The sequence below is a fragment of the Ascaphus truei genome, chromosome 7 (genome assembly GCF_040206685.1).
Source record: "Ascaphus truei isolate aAscTru1 chromosome 7, aAscTru1.hap1, whole genome shotgun sequence".
Classification (NCBI taxonomy): Eukaryota; Metazoa; Chordata; class Amphibia; order Anura; family Ascaphidae; genus Ascaphus; species Ascaphus truei.
This window is the reverse complement of record NC_134489.1, coordinates 99,034,254-99,051,635: the sequence shown is the minus strand read 5'-3', so window position 1 is coordinate 99,051,635 and position 17,382 is coordinate 99,034,254. Positions and strand designations below refer to the sequence as shown.

At 46.3% G+C, this 17,382-nt stretch overlaps 1 long non-coding RNA gene across 1 annotated transcript; it reads left to right on the top strand.

The window, feature by feature from the left end:
- Positions 1-104: 104 nt before the first annotated feature.
- On the top strand, positions 105-16,084 carry LOC142499768 (uncharacterized). Its single transcript, XR_012802733.1, has 3 exons — positions 105-1,350; positions 14,776-15,093; positions 15,706-16,084. It is a non-coding gene; the product is annotated as an uncharacterized LOC142499768 (long non-coding RNA).
- Positions 16,085-17,382: the final 1,298 nt, after the last annotated feature.

Here is a 17,382-nt window from a genome sequence, read left to right as displayed (position 1 = left end):
GATGTTGTTGTTATGGTGCTGCGTCAGCTGAGCGGCCGTGACGTCACCCGGCGGAAGTGCCTCCGCTGAAGCCCGAGCGATGGGAGGAGTTAAGGGCAAGAGAGCGCGAGCGGAAGAGGATTTATATTAAAATGCCCGCAGTTTGTGATGTTTCCGGCTTTGTGGTTCACACATGAGTGTTTAGTTGTGCCCCCAGCCGGTCCCGTGCCTGACTTGGCTCCTTGTTTGTACATGTTTCTCTGAGAATCACCTGGGTCATTTTCCCAAAACAAAGATTGTCGACCTCTCAACTGTGTCAACCGCCGTTAGGACCGCACGTGACCGGGGTAAAGCATATAGAACGCAACGTGCCGTGCGTCAGCAGCCATGTTGGTCACTGGCAAGCTGGAAGCACGGGAAGCGGAAAGGGACAATTCTCATTACTGTCCAGGGATGCTACTGTACACAACACACAATACACAACACACTACACTTAAAGGGGTAGTTTGTTCCTACCACCAAAGTAAAAATAATGAAGCACAGCAATGAAGTGCATGCCAGGCCCGGGTAGTGCGTACAGTAAAAACGTATTTATTTACAAAATAGTTTTACCAGTAAGTAATACAGTGAGAGTTACCTCTAGTTGTCAAGTATGTCCTGGGCACAGAGTTATAACAATACATGGTTACATTAAATGAACAGAGGTTATACAATCAATTCACAGACATTCCAAGGACAGAGTTGGAAAATTGGATACGGGATAAACGGGCTGGTGAGTTTCAGATTAAACTGGAGCTGCTTTAACATCATCGAACAGCCGCCAAACGGCTCACACCCGGTGGCTGCCCTTCTGCTGCGCCAAAGGCTGTCCGCCTTTGGGGTGATGTTAACTGAAAGGGTCCAGATTCAATTCAGCTGTGGTTTCAAAGTCTGTTGTCCTTCGGATCATTAACATTCCAGAGGGCGGAGCTGACGAAACACAGCAGTAGGCAAACGCTAATATTAACCCTTAGCATGCTGGTTTTGTGCAGCGGAGAGCAGCTCTTGGGGAACCCCATCAGGCGTCCGCCTTTGGGGCAATGCAGATGAAGAAAAAACATTCATGCAAAAGCCATGAAGGGGAAAGGCGTCCTCTAACTTGTTTCTTTGACAATGTGTCAAGCTGGGTGCGAAACGCGTTAGAGGACTCCGTGTTCCTGTTTTCACTACATGGTTTTTACATGAATAATCTTTTTCCTCTACCTGCTATCTAGCCCTGGCATTCACTTCATTGCTGTGCATCACGTTGTTTCTTTTTTTGCTACATATACACGCTGCGTGATTTGCACGATCTGAACGGTGTTCTAATCGACAAAGATGTACACATGAAACGTGAGTACAACGTCGATATTAACTTTCTTTCCTGAATTGACTTATTGCATTTGTGATTTTTTTTATTGCTTGTACGGCAGTTCTAGAACGCCCATTATCCGGTGGTCTGTAGGTCTCGCGACACTTGGTGGCACAGAGCGGTCGATTACTCCCGGTGTTCCGTTTCCTGGTTATCCTGATAGGTGTCTGACATTGAACACATACATTAATATTAAGAACACTTCTACTCCACTGCCTTGGGATTGTATTTATCTACGCTCACTCTTTCAAGAAGGAGATCATCACTCCGTTTATACAGATGTAACCCCCCTCCTAAAGGACAAAGAAAGAAAAAGGTAGCGCTAATCTAAGATGGTGAGACCCGCAGCCTGTGATATAACTCTGACCCCCTGGGTCAGATTGGATACTGGAAACAAAAGTTATATCTATGGCGCTGGGTACATATCACAGAAAAATATATGTAAATGTCATACAACCAGTATAGTGATGAACTCCTCTGGTGCTCTTCCAATGAATGCAGCAGTTCATGCAAAAAAGATAAAGACAAACATAGCGTGATACAATCACTAACAATACATACTAGACAGACTACAACATTAAAAAACAAACATGTGCTGAGACACAAGACAGATGAGAAATGTCACATTTAATAAAACAACATTAAAAATGAAGGTCACGTCTGCACAGCAGCCTCAGGTGAAATGCCCGCTTACCAGACATACACTGATCACAATCAGTGGATAAATCTGAGAGTATCCCCTCTCATGTGAACCACACCGCGTGTGCTGGCATCTGGCTGGAGCTCAGGGAGAATCTCTTGCCGTCTGTGACGTCACGAACCTCCGCTCCCCACGTGCACCGGCTGGTGAGTAATTTGAATGCCGCCAAGATATCCTCAGGATGCACGTCAGGACCCACTGCCTGTTGCTCTGATGTGTTGGGGGATCAGTGCACCGACCGCTGCAACCGGAGACCGCAGGCAAGGCTTCAGATCAGGCTCAATGGCGCAGCAGGTATGGAGGCAACAACTGCACCGACGGAGACCACCCTACGCGTTTCGGAAGACTGCGCTTCCTTCCTCAGGGGTAAAAAAGTAGTTCCTATGCCTTGCAGAGTCCGCATCTAAATAGTCCCGGTTTAAAGGTACATGGACCCAATACATAGATTGCACATGCGCAGAAGCTCAAGGCTAGGATGCTTGGTCTCAGCAACACTGACAACAACATAAAATGACATATAACACATATATTATCACTAAACAATGATTTTAATAATGTGTAAATGCTAACACTAATGAACATCCTTCTACAGTACCTAAAAAATAAAACAAAAAACAAAAAGTCAGAAAATGTATATGGTTATGCATGACATGGACACATGGCAATGATGCACAATAACACTTAACCCCTTGTGGGATAAGGGACCCATCAGTTCTCTAAGAGCTGTATAATAGGGAACTAAATGGTCCACTGAGAGTCATATTAAACTCTATATCAAGTGCTTTGATATTATATCATGTATTGGACAGTGTGCAAAGGGGGCTGACATATGAGAACATACATATATACAAATGCACTGCCTGCTAAAACTACACTGACCTTCAAGTGGCTTCCAAGCGAGACGAAATGTATATTCCAAAAAATAAAGAATAAAAAGAAAGGTGACTACTATTCATATAATGACCATAAGGAAGTGTTATGTAATTGATATTAATAAACAATATAGACTTACACTGTGCGTTATATGTACATAACGTGATTTATACAGGGAAAATCCTTTAATACTAAATGATCGTATTACCCATAGAGCTTTACTACACCCTACTATGTGCTGGTCAAAAATGGAATTATTTATTAACCAAAAATGCTTTGAGGTCAAATTCGATGTTCAGGCCCATAGGGGTCAGGGTCTTAAGCTCGTATATCCAAAACGACTCTTTTCTCCCTAGGAGACTATTGATATTGCCCCCTCGCCAATTGGGTGTTAGTGCCTCTATAGCCACACATTTCAGTCCCGTAGGGTCTCTGTTGTGTACTTGGAGAAAGTGATTCGATACATTGTGCGTGATTAGACCTTTCTTAATATTGTACACATGCTCGTACAAGCGGCGTTTAATAGGCCTAGTGGTCATTCCCACATACTGCAGACCGCAGGGACATTCCAACAGATAAATTACATTTGTGGTATTGCAGTTAATGTGGTGTTTGATATTATAGATCTTGGATGTAACTTTGGAGGTAAATTTCGTACTTTTGATGCTATACTTACATGCTGTGCATGTGTTGCAAATGAAATAACCATTGAGGCCGAGATTGCTAGAAGTTTTATTGCTACGTAGCAGGGGACAACTGGGTGCTAGACTGCGTCCAAGATTTGGAGCTTTGGTAAACACTATGCTTGGCCTCTTCGGTAGTATAGTAGACAAGTCTCTGTCCTTCAAAAGTATAGGCCAGTGTTTATTTACAATTTTTTTAATATTTGGGGCCATTGAATTATACTGTGTAATAAAGGATAATTTTGGACCTGTGTTGTTTTTCTTATGGTCATTATATGAATAGTAGTCACCTTTCTTTTTATTCTTTATTTTTTGGAATATACATTTCGTCTCGCTTGGAAGCCACTTGAAGGTCAGTGTAGTTATAGCAGGCAGTGCATTTGTATATATGTATGTTCTCATATGTCAGCCCCCTTTGCACACTGTCCAATACATGATATAATATCAAAGCACTTGATATAGAGTTTAATATGACTCTCAGTGGACCATTTAGTTCCCTATTATACAGCTCTTAGAGAACTGATGGGGTCCCTTATCCCACAAGGGGTTAAGTGTTATTGTGCATCATTGCCATGTGTCCATGTCATGCATAACCATATACATTTTCTGACTTTTTGTTTTTTGTTTTATTTTTTAGGTACTGTAGAAGGATGTTCATTAGTGTTAGCATTTACACATTATTAAAATCATTGTTTAGTGATAATATATGTGTTATATGTCATTTTATGTTGTTGTCAGTGTTGCTGAGACCAAGCATCCTAGCCTTGAGCTTCTGCGCATGTGTAATCTATGTATTGGGTCCATGTACCTTTAAACCGGGACTATTTAGATGCAGACTCTGCAAGGCATAGGAACTACTTTTTTACCCCTGAGGAAGGAAGCGCAGTCTTCCGAAACGCGTAGGGTGGTCTCCGTCGGTGCAGTTGTTGCCTCCATACCTGCTGCGCCATTGAGCCTGATCTGAAGCCTTGCCTGCGGTCTCCGGCTGCGGCGGTCGGTGCACTGATCCCCCAACACATCAGAGCAACAGGCAGTGGGTCCTGACGTGCATCCTGAGGATATCTTGGCGGCATTCAAATTACTCACCAGCCGGTGCACGTGGGGAGCGGAGGTTCGTGACGTCACAGACGGCAAGAGATTCTCCCTGAGCTCCAGCCAGATGCCAGCACACGCGGTGTGGTTCACATGAGAGGGGATACTCTCAGATTTATCCACTGATTGTGATCAGTGTATGTCTGGTAAGCGGGCATTTCACCTGAGGCTGCTTTGCAGACGTGACCTTCATTTTTAATGTTGTTTTATTAAATGTGACATTTCTCATCTGTCTTGTGTCTCAGCACATGTTTGTTTTTTAATGTTGTAGTCTGTCTAGTATGTATTGTTAGTGATTATATCACGCTATGTTTGTCTTTATCTTTTTTGCATGAACTTCTGCATTCATTGGAAGAGCACCAGAGGAGTTCATCACTATACTGGTTGTATGACATTTACATATATTTTTCTGTGATATGTACCCAGCGCCATAGATATAACTTTTGTTTCCACCACCCCCCTCCTAAAGGGTTACTGACATGGCTGTTTTATGCTGGGCCCCACCCTGGGTTGCTATGGGGAACCAGAAGTCACACGGGTATTTAAGAAGGAGAGAATATTGTAGAATGTTAGGTTCCAGGAGGACAAGAGGAGAGGAGCATCGGGGAGAGTAGATCAGTAATGTTTCTAAAGTAATAGGATAGGGGTTCCTTACAATGCCTCTGATCTCAGATGCGCTATTAGAGAGGGTTGGGGTTCCTTACAATGCATCTGATCTCAGACTCGCTATTAGAGAGGGTTGGGGTTCCTTACAATGCATCTGATCTCAGACGCGCTATTAGAGAGGGTTGGGGCTCCTTACAATGCATCTGATCTCAGACGCGCTATTAGAGAGGGTTGGAGTTCCTTACAATGCATCTAATCTCAGACTCGCTATTAGAGAGGGTTGGGGTTCCACACAAAGTCACTATATAATCATAGGGTTTCTTAATCAAAAACCAGTTGGAAACCACTGGTCTAGTAACTAGTTCCATTCTAAAATTATTTGTACTTCTGTTTGTCTCACCAGCAGAGGGACTCAAACTCTGGGATTTACTAAGCTGCAATAAGGGGTAACTGGGCTTGATCTGGCGCTATTGACTTGAATGTCAGCTTTACCCCAGATCGAACTCTGATACTTCCTTTCGGAGCTTGGTGAATCCAGCCCTTAGATCCATACTTCACTTCTAATATGCTACCAACACAGTCTCAATCAGGGATGCCACCTTCGACTGAAGGCCAACCCGGACATTTATTATTATTTTTTTTAAATATAGCACTTGCCTCTGGCGTCCTCCCAGCATCTTCTCCCTGCAACTCTATTCAATATGGCTGCGCGGAGTCAAACGACACTGCATTGCCATGACAACGGGACGCTACGTGACGTCACAATGTCACGCTGAGTCAAGTTGCCGTGACAACGTGGTGGTGCGTAACGTCACGTAGCGGCTCATTGTCATGGCAATGGGCGTCATGTGATGATGCTATGTCACGTGGCATTCCCGTTGGCATTTCAACGCGGCGCCATTTGACATCGCACAGCCGTATAGCCAGTATTTGCGGTGGAGATACCGGGAGGACGCAGGGAGACGTTGTTGCCGCCACCACCTGGAGGTTTACTAGGTAAACCCGTATCCTGGAGATACATGGCCAAAACTCATAGTATCCGTGAAAGCCGGAGTGGTGGCAACTTTGGTGTCTGCATTTTCTCTATGTTGCGCATCTGTTATGTATGTAGCAGAGTCCCCTACCTTGTCTCCGGTGCAGGGTACTGATCAGCTGTTTAGCTGGCAGAGCTTCGCCCGATCGGGAAGAGAGGCGGCGGCCATCTCGGCATTTCGGGACTACATTTCCCAGAAGCCTTGGGTGTGTCACATGGGCCGTTTTAACCAATCAGGAGCAAGCACCCATTAGAGAAACTCCTCATGTCCTCCACGGGGCAGGAAACACAATGCAGTCTTGCAGGAGACGGCAGAGAGGATGGACATGTCCAGGAAGCCAGTAAGCACCTGGACTAGGCTAGAACTCTGCCCCAAGGCCCCAGATAGGCCCCGATCCCTCCAAAGAAGTGGAGTGTCATAGGGAAGGCCCCAGATAGGGGCCCTCCATTTAGACCCTCAGCTGTACTACTGCGCTGGTGGACGGACATCCACGCAGCGGACTGCGGCCTGGGACCAGGCTGCATGTGGCAGCACAGGAGAGGAATCCTCTGGCTGGAGATAACAACGCCGACTGCTCTCAGGACACTGCGTGGGACCTAATACAGCACCCTGCCATCAATATTCCCTGGTCTGGCCTGAGACCAGGAAGGTACCATCGTGTACCATCAGATCACAAGGGGGGTAGCGTTACCTCACATTTCGGGTGGGCTTGCTAGGGCAGACATCGGGTTGCAGGTGCCCAGGGCACCGTCAGTACTTTGGGGGACTCACTCTTGGTTGTGGTTGTTACTGCATTATATCATATATGTAACAGGGTATGTGTCAGGGTTCTGCTCGCCACAAACCAGGACCGGACCGCGAGGCTGAGGTGGGGTTGTAAAAGCACCGACCTGAGACCGCGCAGGCTGATCCGGATTGCGCAGTTCGTAGTCATATGTCGCAGGATCAGGATTGGAGAAGACAGCGTCGTCGTTGTAGAAGCCAGGGTCAGGACAGGAGACATCAGGATAAACATTGTTCAGGCAAGAGTTCGGCAACAGGTAGTCAGGAGAGCCCCGCTTCAGCTTAGGAGCGCGGGGTTGGCCTCTGCGCGAGCGACGACCATGGCCCATGGTACTGGTCACAGGAGATGGTAGGCAGACCAGAGTAGCACACCGCTTTGCTGCACGGGTGCACCAGTGCTACAGCGCAAGAGTCCTGAGCGGGCTAGGGAATCCTCTGTCTCAGCGCAGGAACCAGGACACGGCCTCTCTAGATTAGGGAAAGAGTAGACCCCAGGAACCAGGAAGCTGAAGATACACAGGGAAACCTCCGCTTCAGTGCAGGAATCCAGGAGACTGAAGAACGCAGGGACGAAACATCCGCTTCAGTGCAGGAATCCAGGAGGCTGAGGGACGCAGGGACGAAAACCTCTGCTTCAGCACAGGAGAACAGGAGTGGACCGCTGCGTGAATATAGCAGCCGGTCACAGGAAACAAGGAGCTGAAGTAAACAAGAAGAGTACTCAGCTACAACACAGGAGACTGGAGCAGACCGCTGCGTGAATATAGCAGCCGGCCTTAGGAAACCTGGAGCTGCAGACAACAAGGAGAATACTCCGCTTCAGCATGAGAGACAGGAACAAGCGAGGGCTTGTGGCAGAACAGATAGTGACATCCAGGAAGGACTATGCTCGGCAGGGAGCATTATGGGAAGACAATACTTAAAGGCCAGCAGGCCAATCCCCGGAGGGGGGTGTGAAGGTACTGCTCCAATGAATGAATGCAAGTCTAGGTTGCAGTGATAGGCTGCACAGCTGCAGTAGATACCAGAGGGAGTGTGTATAGCTTTGGTGAGTGAATCCAGGCTGCAGCAAACATCAGGAGAGGTGCTCCAGGACTGCACAGGTCTGCAAGGTAAGGCAACCAGTAAACTGCGGAGCGGATTCCTTACAGTACCCCCCCCTTCACGCGAGACCTCCGGGCGAACATGAGCACACCTAGAGTTGGGGGACCGGGAATTGTTGCTGAACCGTCTAGGATTGGGGTTAGAGTCGTGGTACAGAGACTCGTGGTTAGTCCTTAGTGTACCCCCACCCCCCGGTGAGAACTGCGGCCAGACAGGACCATCCATGGGTCTTGGGGACATTGAGTTGTTCCTAAAATTCTTTAGGTGGAAAGGGCATCCGTAAACGAGCAGTTCTTTGGTGAGTACAGTTCTAGGATATGAGATTGATGGAAGAAACATCTTTGGTACATGGCTCGCCTCGCAAAATGACTTGGAAATCCAGGGCTGTGAAGAACCAGAGGGTTCCAGAGCAGAAACGGCAGGAGAACCCCTACAGGAAGCCCAGTCTTTAATAAATGAACCGGACTCTAGGATCAGCGGCCCTGATAGTTGATCGAATACACCAGGAGGAACTTTGTAACAGAAAAAGTCTTGGCTGACCACTGCATGTTGGAATTTGCGAGGAATTTTTCCTCTAGAAGGCTCCCAGGTAATGGTTAGTAAGGGTATAGGTTGGTTGGAAGCATCTCCCGGTATTGGTATGGAAGGTGACAAGGCAAGCAGTAAACCAGGCATAGGGACCGAAATCTTGGGATACGTACAGAGTATTTCCAACTGAGAGGAAATAACAGGGGCAACCGAAAATTCCGAGGGACAAAACCATGGTTTAGCAGGAGCAGAGAAGCAAACAACAGTAGAGCTCTCCAATACTGGGAAATCTTCATTGGGAGATAATATTGTCAGTGAATCAGGAATAGTCCTTGGGATCTTCAAATCAGTAGCTTGAGAAAAAGGCAGAGCCAGGGTAGTGGTGGGAGGGAAGCTAACATCAGAAGCTGAAGTCTGTACCTCAGTGACAGGGCCCTGAGAATCAACAAGCAGCAAGTATGAACTATGAAAACTCTTAATGACAGGCACCTTAGGAGTACAAGGAGTCTTTTCCGAAACTGCAATGGCCCTAACCACAGGGGTACCTAACCTGACAAAAACATGAATTGGTGTGTTTTCTAGTGCAAAATCTCTGATCACAGGACTCCTAACCGATAGTGAGGGTGTCTGGGTTTGATTAGAGAAAAAATCAGATGTATTGATAAGTGACTTAGAAACAATTACTGAGGTTCTAGATTTGCTGGACATGTGAGAAAAAATACCCTTTAAGACAGGAGTTTTCATTTCTTCCCAGAGTAACCCCATGTTTGCTGGGGCATATTTAGACACAGTACTGAGGGACTGGGTTTCAGCAAAGGCAGGACAGCTAAATAGCTCAGATTTAAACCCCAGGACTTGTAATATATGCATGGTGACCTCAGACAGTACTAAGGAAGTGACCACAGATATGCTGATCCCTGGAGAATTAGCCTGGACAGAGAAATCAGGGGGACCCCCAATCAGGATACTCCTTGTAGGAAGAGCTTCAGAATCAGAAGGAGAATCATTACCTCTCAGAGTCTCAAAACTAGTAAGACACAATTCAGCGAAAAGGGATACAGTGTGCAAGCTTTTTACTAATCTATATGAAAAAGCGTCACTTTGGGGAGAAAACCGTGCGTCAGCAAACATTCCTGGGAACATAATATGAACCCCAGGAGGGACATACAGACTACTGTATGCTTTTAACCCTAAGCTTAAAGAGGAGGAGAACTCAGACAGTACACGGGAGTGAATCATAACTGTACTGGTCTCTGAAGTAGGTATTTGGTAAGGAATGTCTGGGAAACCAGAAATTACTGCAGACTCCATAATGTGGGAACTATGCGCTGAAGCAGGGATCACCGCTATGTGGGCGACAGGCTGGTTCAGCGAAACACCCGGGAGAAGGAACTCTGCGAGCAAGCTTAGGGAAAAACCTGACTCCTGAATACATTTATCAGGAACCAGAACTTTAGCCGAAGTCTCCGGAGACGAAACTGCGGAAACTTGAGCTGAAGCAGGGGATTTATAGCAAAGAATATCTAGGGACTCCGTACGGTTACGGGAATCCCTCAATGCAACCTCTGCTGTCTGACTTGTGAACTCATTCTCTGAGGCTAAAACGAAGGCATTAACTTGGAGGCAGCAAGAATTTACAGGGGTTAATGCAGACAATGCCTGAGAGTAAAACATAGGTAATCTTCTCTCTGTATTAGGACAGACCAGGAATCTCTCCTCTGAAGCTAGGGGCGTGACCATGGCTGACAGAGAACAGGGATTTACCAAAGGAAACTCAGAGAGCTGCCCCACAGAGGTTAATACAGAAATAACCCTGGGAACAGAACTTAGGGATTCTTTCTCTGACGGGGAAAGCGCACAGGACTGCCTAGCAGAGTTTAAAGCTGGAAAACCCTGAAGAGCTGGAGTGACAGATTCGGAGTTAGAAATAGGGGAACAAAGGGACTTATTCTCTGATAGTAGAACCTTAGTGTTGGCTAGTGAAACATATGTATTCTCCAGGGGAACCTCACAGGACTGCTCGGCAGGGGTTAAAGCTGGAAAACCCTCAAGACCTAGAGAAAGGACTTCTGAGCTAGAAATAGGAGAACTAATGAACTTATTCTCTGATACAAGAACATTAGTGCTGGGTAGAGCAACATATGTATTCTCCAGGGGGACCTCACAGGACTGATCGGCAGGGGTTAACGAAAACATATCATTGGTGTCAGGGAACACGGGCATACACTCAGGGCAAGGATCCGTGGTAGACCAGGGATACAGCCAAGCGGCAGCGAAGCTGGCGAGGGGAGGATCCTGTTCCTTTATGCAAATGTCCAATGTCATGGAAAGGATATGGAGTGTTTTTTGGGCATCAGCCAACATGAGGAGAGGGTCCTCTTTTGCTATATAAATGTCTAAAGACAAGGCCAGGGAAGAGAGTTCCTTTTGGGCGTCGTCCAATTCTAAAGGGTACACATTTTCCCAAGTTAAAGGGTAACCAGGAAAGCAAATACAAGCGGCCAGCGATTGTTTTAAGTCCCGGAGGCGGTAAACCTTCATCATGAGATCATTACGGCATTTGTTTTGCAAAGGGGTTAAACCTACAAACACAATCAGATCTTCAATCAGGGGTATTATCTCACATAGAAATTGGTATTCACACTGGGACTGGTTTACAGGCTGGGACAGGCTTTCAGACAGAAACTTACCAACCCTCACCACAGGGCGGTCCGAGTTTGTGCGGCCGAGCATACTGTCAGGGTTCTGCTCGCCACAAACCAGGACCGGACCGCGAGGCTGAGGTGGGGTTGTAAAAGCACCGACCTGAGACCGCGCAGGCTGATCCGGATTGCGCAGTTCGTAGTCATATGTCGCAGGATCAGGATTGGAGAAGACAGCGTCGTCGTTGTAGAAGCCAGGGTCAGGACAGGAGACATCAGGATAAACATTGTTCAGGCAAGAGTTCGGCAACAGGTAGTCAGGAGAGCCCCGCTTCAGCTTAGGAGCGCGGGGTTGGCCTCTGCGCGAGCGACGACCATGGCCCATGGTACTGGTCACAGGAGATGGTAGGCAGACCAGAGTAGCACACCGCTTTGCTGCACGGGTGCACCAGTGCTACAGCGCAAGAGTCCTGAGCGGGCTAGGGAATCCTCTGTCTCAGCGCAGGAACCAGGACACGGCCTCTCTAGATTAGGGAAAGAGTAGACCCCAGGAACCAGGAAGCTGAAGATACACAGGGAAACCTCCGCTTCAGTGCAGGAATCCAGGAGACTGAAGAACGCAGGGACGAAACATCCGCTTCAGTGCAGGAATCCAGGAGGCTGAGGGACGCAGGGACGAAAACCTCTGCTTCAGCACAGGAGAACAGGAGTGGACCGCTGCGTGAATATAGCAGCCGGTCACAGGAAACAAGGAGCTGAAGTAAACAAGAAGAGTACTCAGCTACAACACAGGAGACTGGAGCAGACCGCTGCGTGAATATAGCAGCCGGCCTTAGGAAACCTGGAGCTGCAGACAACAAGGAGAATACTCCGCTTCAGCATGAGAGACAGGAACAAGCGAGGGCTTGTGGCAGAACAGATAGTGACATCCAGGAAGGACTATGCTCGGCAGGGAGCATTATGGGAAGACAATACTTAAAGGCCAGCAGGCCAATCCCCGGAGGGGGGTGTGAAGGTACTGCTCCAATGAATGAATGCAAGTCTAGGTGGCAGTGATAGGCTGCACAGCTGCAGTAGATACCAGAGGGAGTGTGTATAGCTTTGGTGAGTGAATCCAGGCTGCAGCAAACATCAGGAGAGGTGCTCCAGGACTGCACAGGTCTGCAAGGTAAGGCAACCAGTAAACTGCGGAGCGGATTCCTTACAGTATGTCCCATAGTACCTCTCTTTCCCCATAGTATATCTGTTATGTAAGTCCTGTTAGCTTCAGGCAGTAACAGGTTAAATCTGTGGGCTCTAACATATAGTATTGTTATATGTCGTGTCAGTAAATAGACGTTATATATTACCTGGTGTGATACTGTTTATTACTGATGGTATTGGTTCCAACGCTGGGATACATCATAGGTGAAGACGCTGAAGGAAAAGAGAGAGCTCACCCCAGGCTCCCAGAAGCGGAGGCTCAGGCTTCCTGTGAGCGTACAGGTATTAGCAGCACGCGTAGTCACCCACGGTTTTCCTTTAGGCATAGGGAAAGGGCTACATGTATTTTCCCAATTTTCAGCAGCATAGTATTAGTCTCACAAATATTACAATGAATGCAAGCAACGCGTTGCAGGCCTCTCTGGCAGCACATGGGATAACTTGCCATTAATCACAATAGCACTTCAAACACCACTTTACTTACAGGAGGTCAGAAATCAATGGTTACAAATAGTGTTCTGCAGAATGCAAGCTGCAGTTGTACTGGAAGCCGGTCAAGAAATGTGTTTGACATTCATAGTGCTCTGCAAGAAACATATTTGCAGTATGTTTGCCAGTGTAAGCTCCTGTTAATAGCTGTCTGTTGTTGTTGATAAGAGGCCATTGTAGTGACATAATTGTATGTATTCTGGTCTCAAATCTGCTTACCCATCTATTACCCATCCAACAGGATGTACCTGTCACGGTAGCTAGTGACAGGGTATAATATACACCAAAATATCTGGGTTGAATTGAACACAACTTAGATATAATAAATATAGTTTATTCCTTAAAGAAGGAGAACACACAAGATGATACAAATAACAGACAAGAAATATACACTTACTTAAGGGTTGGACAATGAAGCAATCAGGTACAGGATTGGCAATTCATTCAGCAATACAGGTTCAAATGCAGACATCACGAAAGGCACGAAAAGACACTGGGCATAGAGCTTACACTCGTTTATATGGAGTTTCACTTCTATACCCTGGCATTGAGTGCAAGTCATTGGAGGACAATTATCTGCACCCAATCCCTCCTTGCCACCTCACCTGAGAGGCAAAGTAATACCTGCCCACTGGGTGGATATTATTCTAACCAGGGGCTTATTTCCCTAGCCCCCCTCCCACAAGACTGGCGCCTGAAAGTCTGCTTGGGACAGGAAAACCTTTGTCCCAAGGTGTGAAACACAACACATCATAAAGTACCCACGTCCTGCTTTCCTTTGTGCTAGCATACACAAGCAGGGTGGGGAGCCTTTGATCAGGGGGTTTATTGTAGACCACTTGTCTCCCCCCTGAGCATTAACATACCATATGGGCTCTGGGTTTTTCTACCACACCCAAAATACAATACATTCTTTAATATCTACACATATTAAAATAATCCGTTCTGTGGGTCTGAGCGGGCTGGAATTTGCCAGGTCCTCATGCCGGAGGACCCTTGCCATAGTGGCCAAATATCAGCCTACCACGACCCTCAGAACCGGAGATACAAAAAACAAGTGAAAAATCCCCTATTAACTTTAATGCAGGATTCTCCGCTATAAGCTAAAAGAAATCTCTGCGTTTCACTCTCCCATTGAAATCAATGGGCTCCGCCGCTATAGGCTTTCAATGGAGCAACTCTGCCATTGAGTCAATGGGGAAATCACAATTTTCACATTTGCCCATACTCTGGTTGATCGGAGAGGGCTGGAAATGGCCATGCAGTCATGCCGGAACAGTGACTACCTGCGACCAAAATCCCAGCCCTCTGGTACTCACAGAACCGGAGATATAGGCTTACACTTTTCACACTTTCGGACAGCCGTTTCAAAGCCACGCGGCTTTCCTCCATTAGAATTAATATGGCCGGCGCCTCCATAGGAAATGCATGGGCCGGCGCCGCCATAGGATTCAATGGGACCTCCGATCCCATTAGAGTCAATGGCGCGACCCTCGTGGCGAGCGCGACCCTTTACGGGGTCCTTAATTCTCGGACCCGGTGGTGGTCGAGTGTGGGGGTTCCTAGGGTCTAGGGGCAAAAATAATTTTATTCCTGGGTGCCCTAGAACCTAAGTTTCCCACGCCAATTTGATTGAACTTGACCTAATGTGATCAATGCTCTTTTTTAGACAATGTATCCGCTTCTGTGGTCTGCGGTTTGGATGGCTGCCAACCCGTTCCTGGAGGTCGGCGTCGAGTAATCCCCATTGAAATGAATGGCTTCATTGACTTACAATGGAGAACCGCTGCTCCTCCTCTCGGGCACCACCTGCAGGTCTTCTGATGAAAATGGGCTCAAATCGCCAGTTTCCCCATAGGATCGTATGGAGCTGCAACGGCGACCTATGGGGAGCTGCAAAATGGAGCCTGCAAAGGCGGGAAAATGGAACAAAGGGCTATAATGACTGCTTAACTATTAACCCTTTCCCTCCCACATCGATCCCAGTGTATGTATTGGTGCAGACACTGGAATGGGAACAATCCACATTTACAGGGGAATACACATTTAGGTGCTGAAGCAGGGTAAAAACACATTACTGGACCGCAGTCCAGTTAACCCCTTGCTTCCCAAGTGAGAGCAGGGGGTGGCCAAATGGGGTGTAACCCCTTTAATACCGGGCGAAACCCCCTCTCCCATGACAGTACCACACAGGAATTTCCTCATGAATATCATCACTATATGTTAAAGGAGCAGGCACCCCTCCTATTTTCAGCTCCAGCGACCCACTACATCCAGAGATGCTTATCAGTGAAGTTCCTGGGTTAAAATCTCCCTCAGAGGGAAAAGAAACGGCCAAATCTTTGACCAATAGAAGCCGCAACATCATCGGTAGTGGCTTCCCATTGGTCAGTCATTTAAATCCCCTTTACAAAACCAGGAAGTAATACTGGTAACTTCCCCACTTAGTATATTAGGAAACTGGGGGGGTCCCCGGAGCTAAAAATAGCGCAGTTCAGCTCTGAAGGACCCCCCAATCCTATAAAAAAATTGGGATTAGTTAGGGTGAATTACTCTTTTAATGTTACCTTTATTTTGTCTTTGTTATTTTATCTTTCAGTATGTATCTGCTATACACTATAACACCGTGTCCTGCATTGGAAGCGAACTGCCTCCTCCCATTACCACGTGGGAGATCTATATCCCCCTATGGAAGTATTAGTTGAAGATCCCTGCACTTTTGCGCAATAAACAAAACTTTAAAGCCGTTTTTTTTTTTGTTTTGTTTTTTTTTACTATTGATATTTTTACTATTATTATTTTGTTTACAGCATTGGAACAGGGGGACAATCCATATTTGTAGCTCTGGGGACCCCTTCAGTTTCCGAGCTACTCACAGGTTTAATTGCTGGTGTTAAAGCTCCAAAGTTGAAAATAAAAGTGGCCACCAAATCTTGCTGGTCCCGCGGGCAAGTAGAAAGCTGCAACATCATGGGCGGGGGGGGGGGGGGGGTAAATTTGAGTCATCCTATTGGACGGCCTTTTAAATATCCAGGAATTAACACCAGTAACTAACCCGGTAAGAATCTTGGAGATATGTGGTTCAGCACTGAAGGACCTCAATGTTATTTAGATGAGATCCCTGACACTATTTTGAAACCAAGATTTCCTCAGCGATGTAACCGTACACTTGTTATTTTCTAAATATAAATGATCTTTTTTTGATCACTGACCACAAAATATTCAGTGCACTTATTTCCTCTCCGCTAGTGACTGTGCACATCTGATCATTCATAGGGTTAGAGAAGTAGCCACACAAGGTTGGCAGAAGGTCCTGTGTTTTTTTTAAATTTTTTTAATGAGAATGTTATTTTTATTGCTCGTCTGTTGAAGCCAAATTGGAAGCGTAAGATTTGTTGCCGGTTCTTGTCTGCAGTGATAAAATATTCATCAGTATTTCAACATTTTGCTGATCCCTTGGTGAGCGCTTGTGCCAGAAAGTGTTGAAAGAATTGAGATGAGTTCTCTAGGGGAATCCGGCTACTAAGTCATTGCAGATACTCCGAGAAGTGCCAGGTTGCTTGTGTACTATGTATGGGACAGTGCCAGTGACATCCCTTAACTCTGTGCCCAGGACATACTTGAAAACGAGAGGTAACTCTCAATGTATTACTTCCTGGTAAGTAGAATGATCCAGGGCAACTACGGATTTCTTTAGAAAAATTTATTCAGCACAAAAAACACAACGTTTCATCTTCTCCATCCCTGTTTTTGTGCTGAATAATTTTTTCTAAAGAAATCCGACGTTGCCCTGGATCATTCTACTTTTCTCAATACTGGATTTTCTAGGCAGATATCACTGAACCAGGAGCACCGGTCTTTGCAAGTATTTTGATTTATTTTTTGTGGTGTGCAGCTTCTCTTGTTATATTGCATTTACTTCCTGGTAAAACATTTTATAAATAAATAAATCCCTAATGGGAGTGTTGTCCATACCTGTGTCGCCCAAAGACATCCCAGCAATGCTTAACCAGTCTAGAAGTAGAGATGAACCCATCTGTTCAATATGGCGAGAAGCAGAATAATACTCATGATGGAGTAACTTCCATGCTCCATACTTTTTATAAGGAGAGTCACATTTTACAGACCGCACAGAAGGCAGATTGGGTGCTCGGCGTTCAGACATATGAATAAAACAAGGAATATAACCTAAAATAGTGCGTAGTGAAAGCTGCGTAGCAAAATCATCCTTACTGTATCACCCACATTGTTGGGGTTGTTAATGAAAACGTGGCTG